The sequence below is a fragment of the Glossina fuscipes genome, unplaced genomic scaffold (genome assembly GCF_014805625.2).
Source record: "Glossina fuscipes isolate IAEA_lab_2018 unplaced genomic scaffold, Yale_Gfus_2 224, whole genome shotgun sequence".
Taxonomy (NCBI): Eukaryota; Metazoa; Arthropoda; class Insecta; order Diptera; family Glossinidae; genus Glossina; species Glossina fuscipes.
The window spans coordinates 1,435,170-1,452,222 of NW_023998567.1; positions in this window are offsets into that span (position 1 = coordinate 1,435,170).

Sequence of the window (17,053 nt, forward strand, 5' to 3'; positions counted from 1 at the left end):
ATTCGAAATCCGCATGCATATCGAGAAAATTTGTAAGAAAAGAAATGACAAAGGGCAAAAGCAATAACATTAACATTTACAAGGTACTGAAAAACAATTTCGTGCTTCCAACAAAGGTATTGTTTTATGAAGTAAAGCGAAGATTATATGTATATATATCTATATATATATAATAATAATAATAATGAGTAAAAGAGTGCTTGCAAAACTCTTAAAATTTTTACCCCTTGGGAGGTTAATCCAGAAAGAAACAGATCGAAGTGGTTTCCTTTTGCTTATGCACAATTTGTAACGTGGATTGTAACTGAATTAAGTAAAACTATTGGAACTAATTCAAAATCAGTAAATAAAGTGCTTGTTAAAGTTTTTTAAGAAAAAAAAAGGAAAGAAAACAAAAAGTCTTGTTATTCCGAATATCCTAGAAAGAGAGCAAGTAGCTAAACCCCTGTTAGTGACTTAAAAGTATGTGCTGTGGTGAAATCGTCTCCTGTGCTGCTTGGCAGTGTGAGCTTATCCTCGTTTGAATACCAACAGCATTGGAAGGAACGAATCGGGTAGTTTCACAAAATCATCAAGCTATCACTGACTCTAAGGCTGCCGACTTATAAAAGCATTGCAAGCCTGCATTCAACCTCAGCCTACATTGTGTTTAAACGACATTTATCAGTGATCGGCAGTGAAATCCGTGATAGAAATTCGTCGGGGCGAACGCTTTGGGTTACGCTGAGGAGCAACATAAACAAAGTAAAGAGGAGGAGGAAAAGGGGCGAATAAGAGCGAGCGACTGGAAGGAGGAGGAACCGTCGATGTAGCAGCTACCGCAGCAGACACTACCACGACGCCAATTGCATCAGGTATTGTAAGTTATCTTAGTTCATTTAATTCCTTTTTATCTTATCCCCGATGAGTGGCTAAGCGTTACAGCTGCCACCGCTGTAGTTGAAAGGAAAAGGAGGGGGGGGGGGGGGGTGTGCATGTGTAGGGCAGACACAAGACAGTTACAGACTGACTTACGGTGGACAGACGGACGGTAGACAACCGACGGGACCTTTTTATTTTTCTTTGTCAGGAGGCTCCGAGAGCCAAACCCCAATTCAAAAAAAAAAGAATATATATATGCTCTACCGGCCGAAAAGGGGCTTAGACCGTGACAATTTATTTATTAGAAGACTGCAATGATCAGCGATTTTAAGAGGCGTAGGAGAAAACCAGCGTTGTGACCCAACTCTTCTTTAGCGTCTTACTATTTATTTTCCCGTTCCGGACGATTATTATTAAACTTTCATTTTTGTCCACGTCCCCGTATCGCGAGTTTCTGTAAAAGAGAGAGCACGCCGCGAGTCTCATAGCAGCCTACTTTAGCCTTCAGGGCCACTCGTCTCCCTAATCGTCTCACGCCGCAAGAGTGAGTGTCCAACGTCGTTCAGGGATGGCGGTTACGTTAAACCTTCCATCCCCTATCCGTGAAAGTCAACAGTCCCATTAGTCCTTCGGGGATGGCCGTTAAGCTAAACCTTTCATCCCATATCCGTAAAGTCAAAGAAAACCGTATCGGTAGAAGTCAACTTGTTAAGCGACGATCACTTACCTTTAGCTGCTATGACAAGACTGAAAGGCTGAGCGTGCTGCTACGTGCTTTTTTATAGTCGCAATGACTATCGCTGCCTCGTTACATAGCTGCTTTGACTTGCATATGTGTTGTTTTTATGTATCTATTCTTACGTATGCTAACTAAGTCTGATCGAACATGTTTGCCCAGCTCTGACTTGTCTAAATGTGTTTCCCTTATGTATATCTTAACATTAATACTACCTCGCGTACCAAATCGTATGCTCTTAGCATATGCTGCCTTAAGTCTGATCGAACATGTTTGCCTGCATTTATAATCTCAGCTCTTACATTTCAAGGACAGCGCGACTGCTAATATTATACCAATCACCGAAAGAGGAGAGGTATATTCATTTTGTCAAAATGTTTGCAATGCCCAGAAGGAATCTTCACCCCACAGAGCTCTTGATCACCTTTAAACTCTGAACGGACGTTAGTATGCCCGTCTGTCCGTCTCTGTAATGGCTGTCGTAAAATTTCTTCTGGCCGTAAAAATAAAGCTATCGGCTTCAAGTCTGGTAAAAACTTGGGAAATTCTTCCCCACATGTTGGTATTGAAAATGGGTCAACTCTGTCCAAGCACACTTCCGTAGCACCACTGAGAATACAATATTCATAAACTACCCAATATGACAGTATGCCAAAATTTAATTTTTTTCTCAATGCCTTCATAAGGCCCGGGAACAACGTTCAACCCCATAAAGCATATAGATTCTTGGCAGCATTCAAATTTGGAATGAATCTAAGGGCGTCCGTCCACCTGTCGATTTGCTCAAATGTGTAGCATCTGTGGTAAAGATGCTCTCGTTCGCCTATGAATTTCCAAAAGAATTTGGGAGGGATTGAAACAATTCCAATGGCACGTCTACGACGTCCGCACACCTAACCAAACTTTTATTTTATAGAAAAAATCAGCCGTGTCCAGTGCTTGTTGTAGAACATGAAAATTTAGTTCTTTTACTTCTTTTGTCTTTTTTAGGATAACGGTAATATGTATAAATAGTTGTTAATATTAATAATCATTCTATGTCAGGCATTTGGCAGCACTCAACAACATATAAAGAAAAACATTGATGAACCAAGAGCGTATAGTGCAATTAACAGAATACAAAAACGAAGCTAAGTGGTTTCATGAAAGCAATATTTTAATATATATATATGTATGAATATTTTAATTCGTATATGTATTCATATACTATCATATGAATTAACCTATAAGGAAGAGTGTTTTAAAGTAAAATGTAAATAAGAACTTAATTTTTTATTACTTTCAAAAAAATGCTTTGTTGGAAATGATTTTGTGAAGCTTTGAATTTTTGAATAAATTTTTGCTTTTAATTTATTACTAAGAAGAGAAACTTAACCAAACCGGCTAGTTTCATTTGTTGCTTATACCCTTTCTTTACATATTGTAAACCCTTTTCCCTACTGCTTATTATTTGTATGCGTATTTTTCGTCTGTTTTGTTGTCATTGCTAATCTAGGTATCAAATTGTACGATTCGCTATAACTTTGCAATCTGTCAGGACCGTTAGTCTATAGTCATACTATGTTTCCTTAGGCAAAAATTTATACATTTTGTTTATACATGTTCCACTATATATAGATTTATACATTTTGTTTATATATGTTCTACTATATATACATTGAACTGAACGGTTGGTGCGGGAGAAGGATGATCATAACACAAGACGTGTGAGGGACAAACCAGACTGACTACTCGGGGTCTACAGGTAGACATTTGTGCGGACGGACTTTTCTTTATTATAGAAGATCGAGTACATCGCGAGATTTCGCGCAGACTAGTTTGCGCATAGGAGACGAGATTTATGGTTATGCTTATTGGACGGGCTGGTCTTAAGTTCAGTTTTATACCCTGCCCTACCTATAGTCTGTGTCGGTCCATGATTTTATATGGGAGACTTCAAACAAACATAGAACAAACCTTATGTAGTATTTTACCTTGACATAAAAATTTGTAAAAGTTTGTTGATTAATAAAACAAGTAAAAAAGTTATATTCGACGGCGGCCAACAATCGAAAGCCAACAAATTTTTGTTAAGAAAATGGAGCTGCGTTCAGTTTAGGCTCTACTGCTTTGGCCAGTTTGGGCCATTTTCAATACCAACTTGCGTGCGAAGGTTTTTAATATTTTTACCAAATTTTAAGTCGATATCTTCATTTTTACGACCAGCGAAGTGTCAACAACAAACACCACACAGACATCCAGACGGACAGACGTGGCTAAGACAATTCAGAACTTTACGCTGCTCAAGAATGTACATACTGTAAGGAAGCGTTTTTGCTTCCTTACTAAGAACAGATCCGCCCGCCACAGTGCACTCACCGTCCGCAAAAAGTCAGTCCTACCTGTCCGTGCACGTCCGTTTGGGTTAATAAACCATGAACAACCTCCTCCAGCAAAAGCATTAGAGCACAACATGTATAAAGACATCAGATCAAAACTATGGATAAAAGCATTAGAACGCATATATAAAAGCATCAGCCCAAAACTGTGTATAAACGCATTAGAACAAAACTATGCATAATAGCATTAGAACAAAACACGTATAAAAGCATTGGAACAAAACATGCATAAAAACATGAGAACCAAACTCTGTATGACAACCCTCAGGACCTGCACACGACTTGTACAAATCAGTAAAATAGAATCGGTATAAGATCGGTATGAAATCAGTAGGATACATGTACGCACACATGAGCATAAAACACGCACAGAAGCTGCAGAAGCATTGCACAAATGTATAGTACCGTTAGGGCATATAAAATCTCCAAACAATGTACCGAAACTGTATAGCACCGTTAGGGCATACAAAACATACCGAAATGAACGTAGATAGAAAAATAAGGGATAAGCATATACAAGCATGCAAAATGCATAGACTTTAGCACCACGCAATAGTCTCTATGCTGTAAAAAGTACGAACACCTGCGAAGTGAATAAACTGCAGAAACATTGCACAGAATGTATAGTACCGTTATAGAATATGAAATCTCCAAACAATGTAATGAAGCTGAATAGCACCGTTCGGGCATACAAAACATACAGAAATGAACGTAGGTAGAAAAATAAGGAATAAGCTTATACAAGCATGCAAAATGCATAGACTTTAGCACCACGCAATAGTCTCTATGCTGTAAAAAGTACGAACACCTGCGAAGTGTATAAACTGCAGAAACATTGTACAGAATGTATAATACCGTTAGGGCATATGAAATCTTCAAAGCTGTTAGGGCATACAAAACATACAGACATGAACGTAGGTAGGAAAATAAGGAATCAGCATATACAAGCAGGCAAAATGCATAGAATTTAGCACCACGCAAAAGTCTCTATGCTGTAAAATGTACAAAGTGTATAAACCGCAGAAACATTGCACAGAATGTATAGTACCGTTAAGTCATATGAAATCTTTAAACAATGTACAAAACAGCAACATTAGAAGAATACGATAACATGTATACAAGCATGGAATAGCACAGAAAGAGATGCGCACACAAGGAGATACAAACATACGAGCACTAAAATGTGTAGAATATGCCTGAAATAGCTTTAATGTACAAAACAACAAAACCATAGGAATACGCACACCAGTAGGTAGAATATACAAAATATATAAACACCGGCACAAGTAGGAAATACGAATAAAAATTTGGGACAGAATCTGCACAATATACGATCATACAAAACATACGGGAATGAACGTACGTAGGAAAACGAGGGATAAGCGTACACACACTATAGAAACGTATTTGAAGTATTAAACACATAGGTTAAGAAACAAACACCCACGTACCTTACGGTGGTATTAATCACGCGATTTGGTACCTGGATGCATATTGAGCAAGCATATGAACAAGTTAGCAATAAGAAAGGCAGAAAATGGAAAGTAAGAGAGGACTACTATTAAGTTAGACATAAGCAATGTCATACCGGTTGTAACCGAGGTTGCGTCAAACACACCGAAGCCAACATACACTAAGCATACACAGCAGGATAGTGCCTTAAGGCATATGCATACGCATAAAACATGTTGGTAATGGGACAAGCGAACGAGACTCCGGCTATAAAAGAGCAGCTCCTCACCCAGAATTGTTCAATTTAGTGCCATAGCTGCCTGAGGTAAGTGCACGCGGACTACCTGACTCGCTGACTCTTAGTAGTAGTTTTGTGTTGACTTACGAATAGGGCATGTGACGGTTAGTATTAATCGCCATCCCTGAACAACGACTAATAGGGTGACTTACGGATAGGGGATGTGACGGTTAGTATTAATCGCCATCTCTGAACAACGAATAATAGGGTGACTTAGGAATAGGGGATGTGACGGTTAGTATTAATCGCCATCTCTGAACAACGAATAATACGGTGACTTACGAATAGGGGATGTGACGGTTAGTATTAATCGCCATCCCTGAACAACGAATGATACGATGCCTTACGGATAGGGGATGTGACGGTTAGTATTAATTGCCATCCCTGAACAACGAATAATACGGTGACTTACGGATAGGGGATGTGACGATTAGTATTAATCGCCCTTCCTGAATAACGAAAAATACGGTGACTTACGGATAGGGGATGTGACGGTTAGTATTAATCGCAATCACTGAATAACCAAGTAATACTCCCTTTGTTTTACATAAGCTAACCAGGGACAGTGAGGGATAAACTATTGCCCCAGAGAGCCAAGGTAGCTATGGCACTGGCAACGTTCCCGTTTCTCTGTAGCGCTCCGCGGTAATTCGAAGGAAAAATAATAATAGTTAAATCTCTCACCACGTGTAAGCCACACGAGGAGTCGGGTCGCCTCGCTGGTTCCTTTCCTAGCCAGCCTCTACACATCGCTGTAGTCCGCTTAATACTCAATAAAAGGAAATTTTAAATCTTCCCCCTGAACGTCATTTCAAATAAATTATCTTGCAACGAACCCCGGATTGACTGAGTTCCACCCCGTCTAAGAAGACTCGTTACAATACTTTATAGGTTCTCTGAAGCTTTCTTTTGAGGGTTACATAAATTATGGAAAAAACCAAATGAGTATACCCCATCTTACACTGTTGGGTACAAAATTCGTAAGGGTGTTGTATATTTGTTTTTCTTCTAAACAAAAACAAAAGTCTCTTTATGGTCATATCGTTTCTACTCTTTAATAGTACCTAAGGTTTTTCGTATTAAATAATTTTATTATGAGCTAATGCATAAGAAATAAATAAAAACCTGGAGTCAGAATGAAGATGATCATGATGATGTTGTTGTAGTTATTGTTGATAATAGCGTAGATGTGAAAGATGTTACACCATGTAGATCATTTGTGTTTGAAACAACAAACACTTGGTTGTAACGTATGGATAGCGTTTTACGTGCACAAAGGATTAAACGGCATCGTTTATAGAGTTGGCTGGCAAATCAACAAGACAGCATCCGTCTCTGTAGCAATAGTGGATCGATGAGTTGTAAAACAAGTTGTACGATGAAGGGATTAACGTAAAAGCAAACATTAATATTCAAGAAACCATACCCATTGTTACATTGTAAGCATGCTTAGGCAACTAAGCTCACTAATACGTTATACCCACTATAGGTAAAGTAGTGTCCGGCAGTATTTCCCTGCATTATTGCTAAATTATGTGCCACACAGACGCGCTAGCGTAGTGTAAATACCGTGATGAACTACCCATACAGGAAGATGACCTTTACCCTTGTAAAAATTTCTAACTAGTGTTATGTTGAAATCGCTTAGCCTTGCTTTTAAGGATAGGAAGGATTCTTTCTTTGTGCTCCGACAATAATACCTGTTGGCCTTTACCCTTGCAAAAACTAATTTTTAGTGGAATAAAGCTGCTTAATGCATGAACATTTTTCAACTTTTGTGAACTACTTAGTAGTGAACGCAAACATTCTTGAGAGTAAAAGCTTCTTACCTTTGTTATAAACTTTTACTTAAAATAAGTTTTAAACTGATATTTTTGGCACATCCGAATGCTTGGTCATGTTTTTATTTCGCATGCACCCTTAGTTACGTTGACAAGACAATGTGAAAGAAAAAATGTTGCCTATATTCAACAAGTTAGGAAATGGGAATTAATGGGAAGCGTCCTACACAGCTGGTGGTAATTAATTTCGAAGGATTAACAAAAATTGAGGGAAATAAAAGGAGAAATCGGGCGCGGTGGATAGCTAATAACAATAAAGGTTGAAATGGTTGTTTGTGACTTTCAAAAAGTTTGAAAACGAAGGTGTGCGAATCGCGATATTCGGAATGAAATTTAGAAACAATTTTCTGTATTCTATAATTAGTTAATTGTAAAATGTAGTTCAAAATTAAATATATTGGTGGATGTGAAAAAGAAAAGGGTATAAAATAAGTTATATAAAAAGTATTTTTCAAATAAGCTATTATTTAGCATAAAAATTTTATCCCAGCCGCTTTTATGTTATTATACAAAAAAGTTTCAGATGTTTAGAAAAAACGTGTTCTTATATATTGATAGCTCAAACGCCCCAAGACCCAAGTCAAATAAAAGTCGCCGAGAGCAAAATTTATTTTTTACCTTTTAGTTCTCCTAAATACAAGGTTTCTTAAAAAAACTTTTTATGTAACTTTTGATAATTAATTTCATGCAATTTAATGTGAATCACGGAAGAAAATTATTTCAATCAGTTTGAAAGTGATATGATTGCGATTCCAACGGAAAGGAAGGAAAGAGTGCAACATCGTCAGCATACATTAACATATGGCGGGATTTAATCACCGAAGGGGGATTGTTGATGCGATGTGCGTGTATGATGTGATGTAACGGTCAGGACGAGAAATTTGTTGCATGTTGCCTTTTTGACTCTTTAACGCGTGCGGATTTTAATGGAAAACATCATTGTTGATATGTTGAAAGGATCTCGGTTGTCCTGCCGTTGGTGTAAGAATCTGATCTTAACTCTGCGCTCAAACTTCACCCAAAAAGAAGTGGTAAGTTTCATGTAGATTTGGCTGGTGACGGCGTGTTTGACATGATGGAGGAGCCCTTGGTTCCAAAGAGGGGCGATTCTATCTTCGCAGCACAAGTAGCTCCTGGTAAGCAAGTTCATCGGTAGAGGTTGCTATAACGATGAGATAAGTAAGTAGTGTGTAGTATGACTACATATTGTGGCAGATGTGCATCCACTTGAAGCGTGTCATAAATTATAATAATAAGCAAAACTTTATACGACACTTAAAAACGCTGCGATTTGCATGTCCCAAAAACCCAATTTGTAAACACATGTAAAGAATGCAATTCGGCGCCAAGCCTCCCTATTTACCATTTATGCTTGCAACGGGGGGTAATTTTTCCCGTGGTTTCGCTCAGGGCTGTCCAGCGGTGCTTTTTAAGAAATGTATTCGATAAATTCTGGCAACTCTGTCGCGCGGTATAGTCGTATATATTTTGTTTCGGCAAATAATATTTTAATTTTTTGTTGAATTTCGTGGCTATTCTGCCTTATAGTGTGTGAATTTATAATATACTTTGAGACGAAAGTGAGTGAATTCAAAGTAAAAGAAATATTTTTCCTTTACGCTTTTAATCATTTGATTTTTGCAAACAAAAATTTTGAGCTTTGATATAAATCTCTCTTTTTTTTTTGTTTTCTCTCTTTTTCTCTGTTATTTTTTTGCTGTTTGGAGTTTGTGTTGCTATTGATCTCTCGTTACAGTGTCAACCTAACAGAGAAGTTTTGCACAAATTGGTTGATAAATTTTTATGTTCAGGATTTTTTTTAGTGATTTGTGTGTCTGTTCTTCGTAATCCACAACTGTCTTTTTGACATGACATGGAGTGTTTATATACATCAGGCCCGGATTCTGATAGATTCGTTTCTTGTTGGCTCTGCGAGCGCTTTGGTCATGCAAAGTGTGCCGGTATTCTCGGCCGTGCTGCTGACGCAGTCGCTGATCCGTCTAAAGGCTTAAGATGGTCTTGTCCTGACTGTAGGCAGCGGGGCATTGACTTTTATAAACTTTTCTCGGAATTGAGCAGAAATCTCGGCTCCTTGTGGGAAAAGTTTGAGCTCATTAAGTCTAGGTTTGATGAGTATCGCTTTATTGGACACTCATCTTCTACTCGTAGTGTAGCGTGTGGGACGTCACCTCTGGCTTTCTCCAAATCTAATTCGTTGGTACAAGTTACCGCTCCCTCTAACTCTAAAATGAACAGTAATGTTTCCGATATTGCTAAGTCTGGTTGGTAGCAAAACAGTTACAAACAAACCGGCAAGTCCGTCGGTTTTAAGCTACGCCGAAGTGGCAAGGGTATCTCCGCCCAGAGGCGCCACTCACTCTAATCAAGCGCCATCGCCTAAAAGTAATGAGGAGAAAAATAAATCATCCTCTCCTCCTGGCTGTTCGCGTGTGAATGCTGGTCACCAGACTGGGCAAGTCTCACAAGCTGCCGGTACAAGGGCGATAACCCCATCTATATTTTCCCCAACTCCTACCATGAACCCCCCTCCTGTTCCAAATAATGACATTTGCTTGACGGCAGTTCCTCCTAGAAAAGCGATATTTGTGTCAAGACTGGCACCTGAAACATCGGTGGATAACATAAAAGGTTATCTGGCGACGAAAGTCCCATCAGTCAACTTAAGGCGTATTAGCATCTTCAAAATGGCTCCTTCTCAAGCTAGGGCAATCTCCTCTTTTAAAATATTAGTTCCCACTGAAAACAGTGATATGTTGTTAAACAAATCACTGTGGCCAGTAGGATCCTTAATTAAGGAATTTATCCCTCGAGATCGTCCCCGTAATACCAAACCATTAGTCTTGTCGCCTTCAAAAAACTAAATGTTTCTTCAGGCCCACTATCTCTCATTTATCAAAATGTTAGGGGCCTAAAGTCAAAAATTCGTTCTACTTTTCTAAATTCAGGGAGCACGGAGTGTTTCTGTTTGGCCTTCACCGAAACTTGGCTAAAACCCGATCTTCATTCATCAGAACTTTTTCATAATTCTCTCCAAGTCTTTAGAAATGATCGAGGGAATCGCGTTGGTTGTGGTGTATTAATTGCCACATTTACGTCAGTCCCGTCCAATTTAATTGAATTTCCCACTTTTCCTGACGTTGAATTTATCGCTATTCGTGCGAATATGCCTGATAAACATCTATTTATAACTTGCTCCTATATTCCTCCAAATTCTGATATCTCCATTTACAGGAAACACTCTGCCCTCATTTGTGAAGTGCCCAAGAGGTCTAGACCCACCGATTTGGTCGTTGCATTGGGTGACTTCAACTTGCCTCAAGTCACTTGGTGTAACAGTGGTAATTCTGGCTGTTTGGTTCCTACTTCAACGTCTGATAGGGCTGTTGCATTCTTTAGTGAATTGTTTGATCATAATTTGGATCAATATAATCATACCCCTAATTGTAATGGTAGACTGCTTGATCTCTGCTTTGCCAATTGTCCCGAGATTAACGTAAATCGTTTCCCACCTTTTAGTTTACCTGAGGACCTTTATCATCCATCAATATGCATTTCCTTTCATCATATTAATGATGGTTTGTTGAAATGCCTTAATGTGCCGAATCAAATTTTTTTAAATAATTATTATGATTTTCATAATATCAATATTGTATTACTAAAACATCGTCGTTCACATCTGACGCTTGATTTCTCAACCGGTAGTATTGAAAGCTTATTGGCATCGTTCTACAATACATTAAATCTAGCTATTCCGATCAAGCATTGTCGACCTCGAAGCAGGTGTCCCTCGTGGTTTAATAAGACAATTAAATATCACAATAATAGAAAAAACTCGCTATTAAAAAATATTCGAAAAGTGGCTCTGCGCTCGACTATGTCGCTTACTCGGTGGCGAGGCATAGATTTATTTCCCTCAATCATCATTATTACTGCAGATACCTTCAGTTCATTAAATCCTCTCTGTTTGCTAATCCTAAATTCTTTTTTAAATTTGTTAACTCTAAAAGAAAAATTTCCACATATCCCTCTCATGTTCCTTTTAATTGCTCTGATTCGTCGGATAATTTTGAAATCTCGAATCTATTTGCTGAGTATTTCCGACGAAACTTTTTGATTGCTAATTTCGATTTATCAGCAAGCTACCCATATCCTATAACTAACTCGGTTTCAATACCTAACTTGGTTATTTCGGAAGATGATGTTTTTAAAGAGTTAAGTTCTCTAAAATACAGTTGTTCGCCTGGACCTGATAGAATTCCATCATGTGTACTTAAATCTTGCGCTGTCGAGTTATGTGGTGTAATTTCAAAGATTTTTAACATGTCCTTGTATTTAGGTGTTTTCCCTTCATGTTGGAAGAATAGTTTCCTTATTCCCATCCACAAGAGTGGAAGTAGACAATTTGTTGAGAACTACAGAGGCATAGCCAAGTTGAGTGTCTTGCCCAAGTTGTTCGAGCGTATTGTGACTCAGCATTTCGCGTTTGCCATTAATTCGTATATTTCTCCGCACCAGCATGGCTTTCGGAAAGGGCGATCTACAGTCACCAACTTGTTACAGTTTACCTGTCATGTTTTGAAAGCTTTTTCTAGCGGCTCTCGCACAGATGTTATTTACACTGATTCAAGCAAAGCATTTGATGTGGTTAACCATAGTCTACTTATCTTCAAACCCCCAGCCTCTGCTTTCCCACCCTACTTAGTGAAATGGATAAGCTCTTATCTGCACAATAGATCCTTCAGAGTTTTGTTTAACTCCATTAGCTCGGATGAATTCGCCGTTACGTCTGGCGTACCTCATGGAAGTCACTTAGGTCCCATTTTATTTAGTTTATACATTAACGATCTCCCATCGGTGGTTAATTCCAGCCAGATCTTAATATATGCTGATGATGTGAAACTGTTTTCTTCCTTCTCTGTTGAATCGCAGTCACATCAGCTTCAAGGTGATTTGGATAATTTTGTTGTATGGTGCTCTTTGAATCTCCTGAAACTAAATCTGAGTAAATGTAAGAAGCTTTCATTCTCAAGAAGAAAGTCATTCATTACTCAGTATTTCATAGAATCGCATAAGTTGGAGGACGTCGATTCGATCACAGATTTAGGCGTTCTATTTCACCATAGGTTACGTTTTAACTTGCATATTGAGCTCTCGATTAGCAAAGCTAGGTCCGCGCTTGGTTTTATAAAAAGCTGGTCCAAAGAGCTTGATGATCCCTACATTACGAGAAGACTGTACATGTGTTTGGTTAGACCCATACTCGCGTATGCCTCAGTTATGTGGTCTCCTTCATATAGGTGCTACGTAGATTCAATTGAATCTGTTCAAAAGCATTTCTTGCTGTTTGCCCTTAGAAATTTGGGTTGGGATCCGATTGTCTCTCTTCCTCCGTATGAAAATAGGTTGCTTCTGCTGTCCCTACCGTCTCTTGAGAAACGTAGATTTGTTTTTGGCGTTTACTTTCTAATTAAAGTAATAAATGGTGCTATTGAGACGCCTTTATTACTTGGTGAAATCAGCTTTAATGTCCCTAACCGCTTCTCTAGGCACTTTATCTTGGTTAAGCTTAATCAGTGTAAATTTAATTATGAGCTGTTCAATCCGCTCAGAGTCGTTTGCAAGAACCTAAATGACGTCTACCGCTTATTCTCGTTATCGGACTCTTTAAAGTCCATTAAAGCAATATTGCTTAATACGCGCGATTTACCTACGTCGTATTTAAATTAGCTTTTATCCTTAAAAAGTCGTTACGTTGCGAAAGTGAATTATTGTCAATTTATTTTCGGTTGCCACGCTTATGCATGCTTGCGATGGCTTAGGGGTTCTTTTGCAATTTGGTCCTGAACCGGTTGTAAGTGTGCTCCTTTGCTGATAGTGTACATGCTTTTTTTTCTTTTTCTTTTTTTTTTTCTTCTTATTATTATCATTATTATTATTATTAATTTCGCCAGAGAAATAAATTCTAAGACTAAACTCTTAAAAGCACTAGCATCTAAGGCTATCGGCTTTTTATTAAAAACTCTACCGCACTTTTTTCTTCTTATTTGTTTTATTATGCTTATACTCAATTTTATTGTTAATTAATATAAGTTTTGCATTAAGAGCCAATTGAACTCGACTGTTATTTGTTTAGTTGAGTTTCTAGTATAAGTGGAATAAATAAAATAAATTAACGGAACCTTCGAATATTCCGTGTTCATATATATATTTGCAGAATGCAAGAAGAGTACAAAATGGCCTTAGGTGCGAAGTTCTTTCGTGGTGAAAGAAAAAAACCAACAAGTCTTGAATGGGCAGCCTTGTTTTTCTTTTTACAGAGGAAACAAATCCCGCGTGCGACTGTGTCGGAAAATGAAACTGTTGCGTGTATGCTGTGTTAATTAATCTTCTTAGTGGATCAGCAGGCAGTCTGCCGGGTCCCTAAACGTGCAAGGTTCCTATGGTGAGCTATCGGGCTGGGAGATTATAAGAAAATGATGCAGGTGCACAGTTATTTTAAGGACCTCGTTCCGGACGGACAATACCTAACTCCTAACCACTGGTTAGCGGCAGGGCTAAATTATCTTTTCGGGCCGAAGATCTATAAGATAATGATTTAAGCGCACATTGTTGACTTACGGACCTCGTTCCGGAGGACAGGACAACAAGCTACTACTACTTTGACTTACCACTTTGTTGAACTGCTCCTGAACAACTAAGAGAAAGATCGTTGTTTGCGAGCTGCTCTTATAACTGTTGGCTGCCACACCACTGCGTTGATTTCTACAGCTTTCACCACGAGGTGTGTTTATTTATTCTACCACTTACATGCTCATGTCTACTTGAGAGAGTAACTTACTGAAAGCTATATTCGTACTTATATATAAAGCTGTAAAAGAGGAGTTATATATAGATTAGTTAATTTTTGTTTACATATGAACAACAAGTCTTTTAACGTTTGAAGCGGGTAAAGAAGTCTGTTGCTTTACATGCTAATTTTTGCATTAAGTAACTTATTCATAAAGAAGTAAGAAAATAATTTAGCTAGAAAAAAAGTATAAATAAAAGATGATCAATTAAGAAAAGGCTTTCAATTTATTGGTGAAACTGAATCAATTTTAGCGATTTAATTCCCTTCATGTTTGTTAGAAACTCGTCTGGCCAAAATATTTGCGCAAAATAAAGAGGAAAAAAGATTTGGCGTTGTGAAGCCGAACAGTCAGAAACACTAAGAGTGAATTCTGCGCAGTCTCTATGAGAGGAGATATTGCGAACACATATTCTCTTGCGTACTCACAAAACGACAAACTTTTTTTTTTACAAATGATAATGAAAGATATACATACTGCTGTTGAAAATGTGTATAAAACGGTGAACTTTTTGCATCACCTGCCTGGAATAGCTTTAACTTTATCATTTGACAAACTGGGTCTTTCTGGGATGATGCGTTAGCTTTTTGGGAAACATATCTGCACAATGAATATCTTGAGATTTAATGCACTTGAGATTTGATGCACTTGAGTACGTGGTTATCGTTGTTAGTATGTAGCAGTTGAGTGAAAGTGAAGAGGTGGTGGTTATTCCCGCGCGTAAATATATCTTCAGTTCTCACTTTGCAGCGAACACTTCGTCGGATAGAATCGTTAATTACATCCAGCGAAGGGTATAAAAAGATGCCTGGTCAAGGATAAGGATCTTCAAATTAAATGCCGGGAAAGAAAGTGGCATTGTGTCTTTTATCATGTACACAACTAGCATAGAGCCACACCCACAAACGGTACAGGACTAAATTGCAAATGAGCCCCTAAGCAATGTTGCTTTAATGGACTTTAAATAGTTCGCTAATGAGAAAACCTGATGACATCATTTAGGTTTATGCAAACAAATCTGAGCGGGTTAAACAGCTCATGATTGTAATCATAATAGTTTGTCTGAATAAATCTCGACGTCTTTCGGATGTTGCATCAAGCAAAATGGATGCATTTCCAATGGGACGGGTCCAAAATAACTGTCGGATTAACTGTTCGTTACCAGAAAGAAAATAAAATCAAAAACCTGCTCTGAATTTTCTACCAAAATTTTCATGAAATGAACTTAAAATTATTTTCACTGCTCATTCACAGCTATTCTTTCAATTATAATGTCCTGCTATCTACGGATACGTTAAGCTCTCGTCGTTAAGAATAAGTGTGTTGCAGCAATTGAGTTTTAAGCGCACCAATCACGAGAAATGAAATTGTTTACTATTCCCGGAGAGCTAGTCTTATGTCCCAAAAAAGAGAATACCATAGTAATAAGTTTAGCCAGCCATGGTGTAATAGAAAATTGAAGTAATTAAAAAAATTTGTAAGCGCAACAAATGCTTGAAGTTGACTGACTATGTAAAATTTCTGATAAGGAATATAATGTTAAAAGGCAGCTGTGCTTTGCAACTGTTTGCAGGTGACAAAGGATAATTTAAGAAAGGTCCTAAATTGTTCTATGAGTTTATTAATAGAAAAAGAAAAGTTAATGCTTATTCTTTGTCCATGAAATTAAATAACATTAAATCTGCAGATAATAGTTAAATTACAAATTTTTTTGCTGACTTTTTCCAATTGGTATACATTTGTAACATTATCGCCAACATAAATCCACATATGACAATCAGTTTTCCGTATAATGATATTGTAACCTTGAACATGCTTGAATCCCACACGGTTTACAGTACCATGTTACGTACAGATAAGCGGATAAGCAATGTAAGGTTGGCCCTGATAGTATAGCTACTTGTATGCTTAGAAACTGTGCTGCAAACTTATACGCACCATTGCCTAAACTATATAATCTGTCTGTTGTTTCTGGTTACTTTCCCTTAGAGTTAAAGAATCATTCATTATTTCTCTTTTCAAAGATGCATCGTAAGAAATTAATAGCGTACAAACTATAAACCACATTCTATTATTGATCTTGGAGCTCTGTTTGATAGAAAACTGTCCTTCAATGCACACATTAATATTGCTGTTAATAGAGCAAAAGACACATTGAGCTTTATCAAGCGTTGGGGCAGAGAGTGTCGTAATCCTTACATTCCTCGGTTGCTATATATATCGCTATTCTAGATTACTATATCATTATCTGGGACCCACAATATGATCTTTCCCGTGAACAGATTGAATTCGTACAGAAACCGTCTTTACTGTTTTGCTTACGGTGTTTGCCGTGAAATTCTATCATCTGCCTTCCATCATATAGGAATCGTTTAGCGTTTAGAAAGCTACCCCCTAAAACAGACGTGCGTCGTTTCTTCCCAAGCTATAGAATGGCAAGTCTGATTCTGAGCACTTACTCTCAAAAACATAATTAAATAATCTACAGCGAGTGTCCAGGAAATTTTGACTGTTTAATATCAATTACTACAGAACAAACTATGGTAGCAATAACCCTACGCGCACATTGTGGAAACAATACAATGACAACTACAACTTAATCGACTTTGACGTGTCGA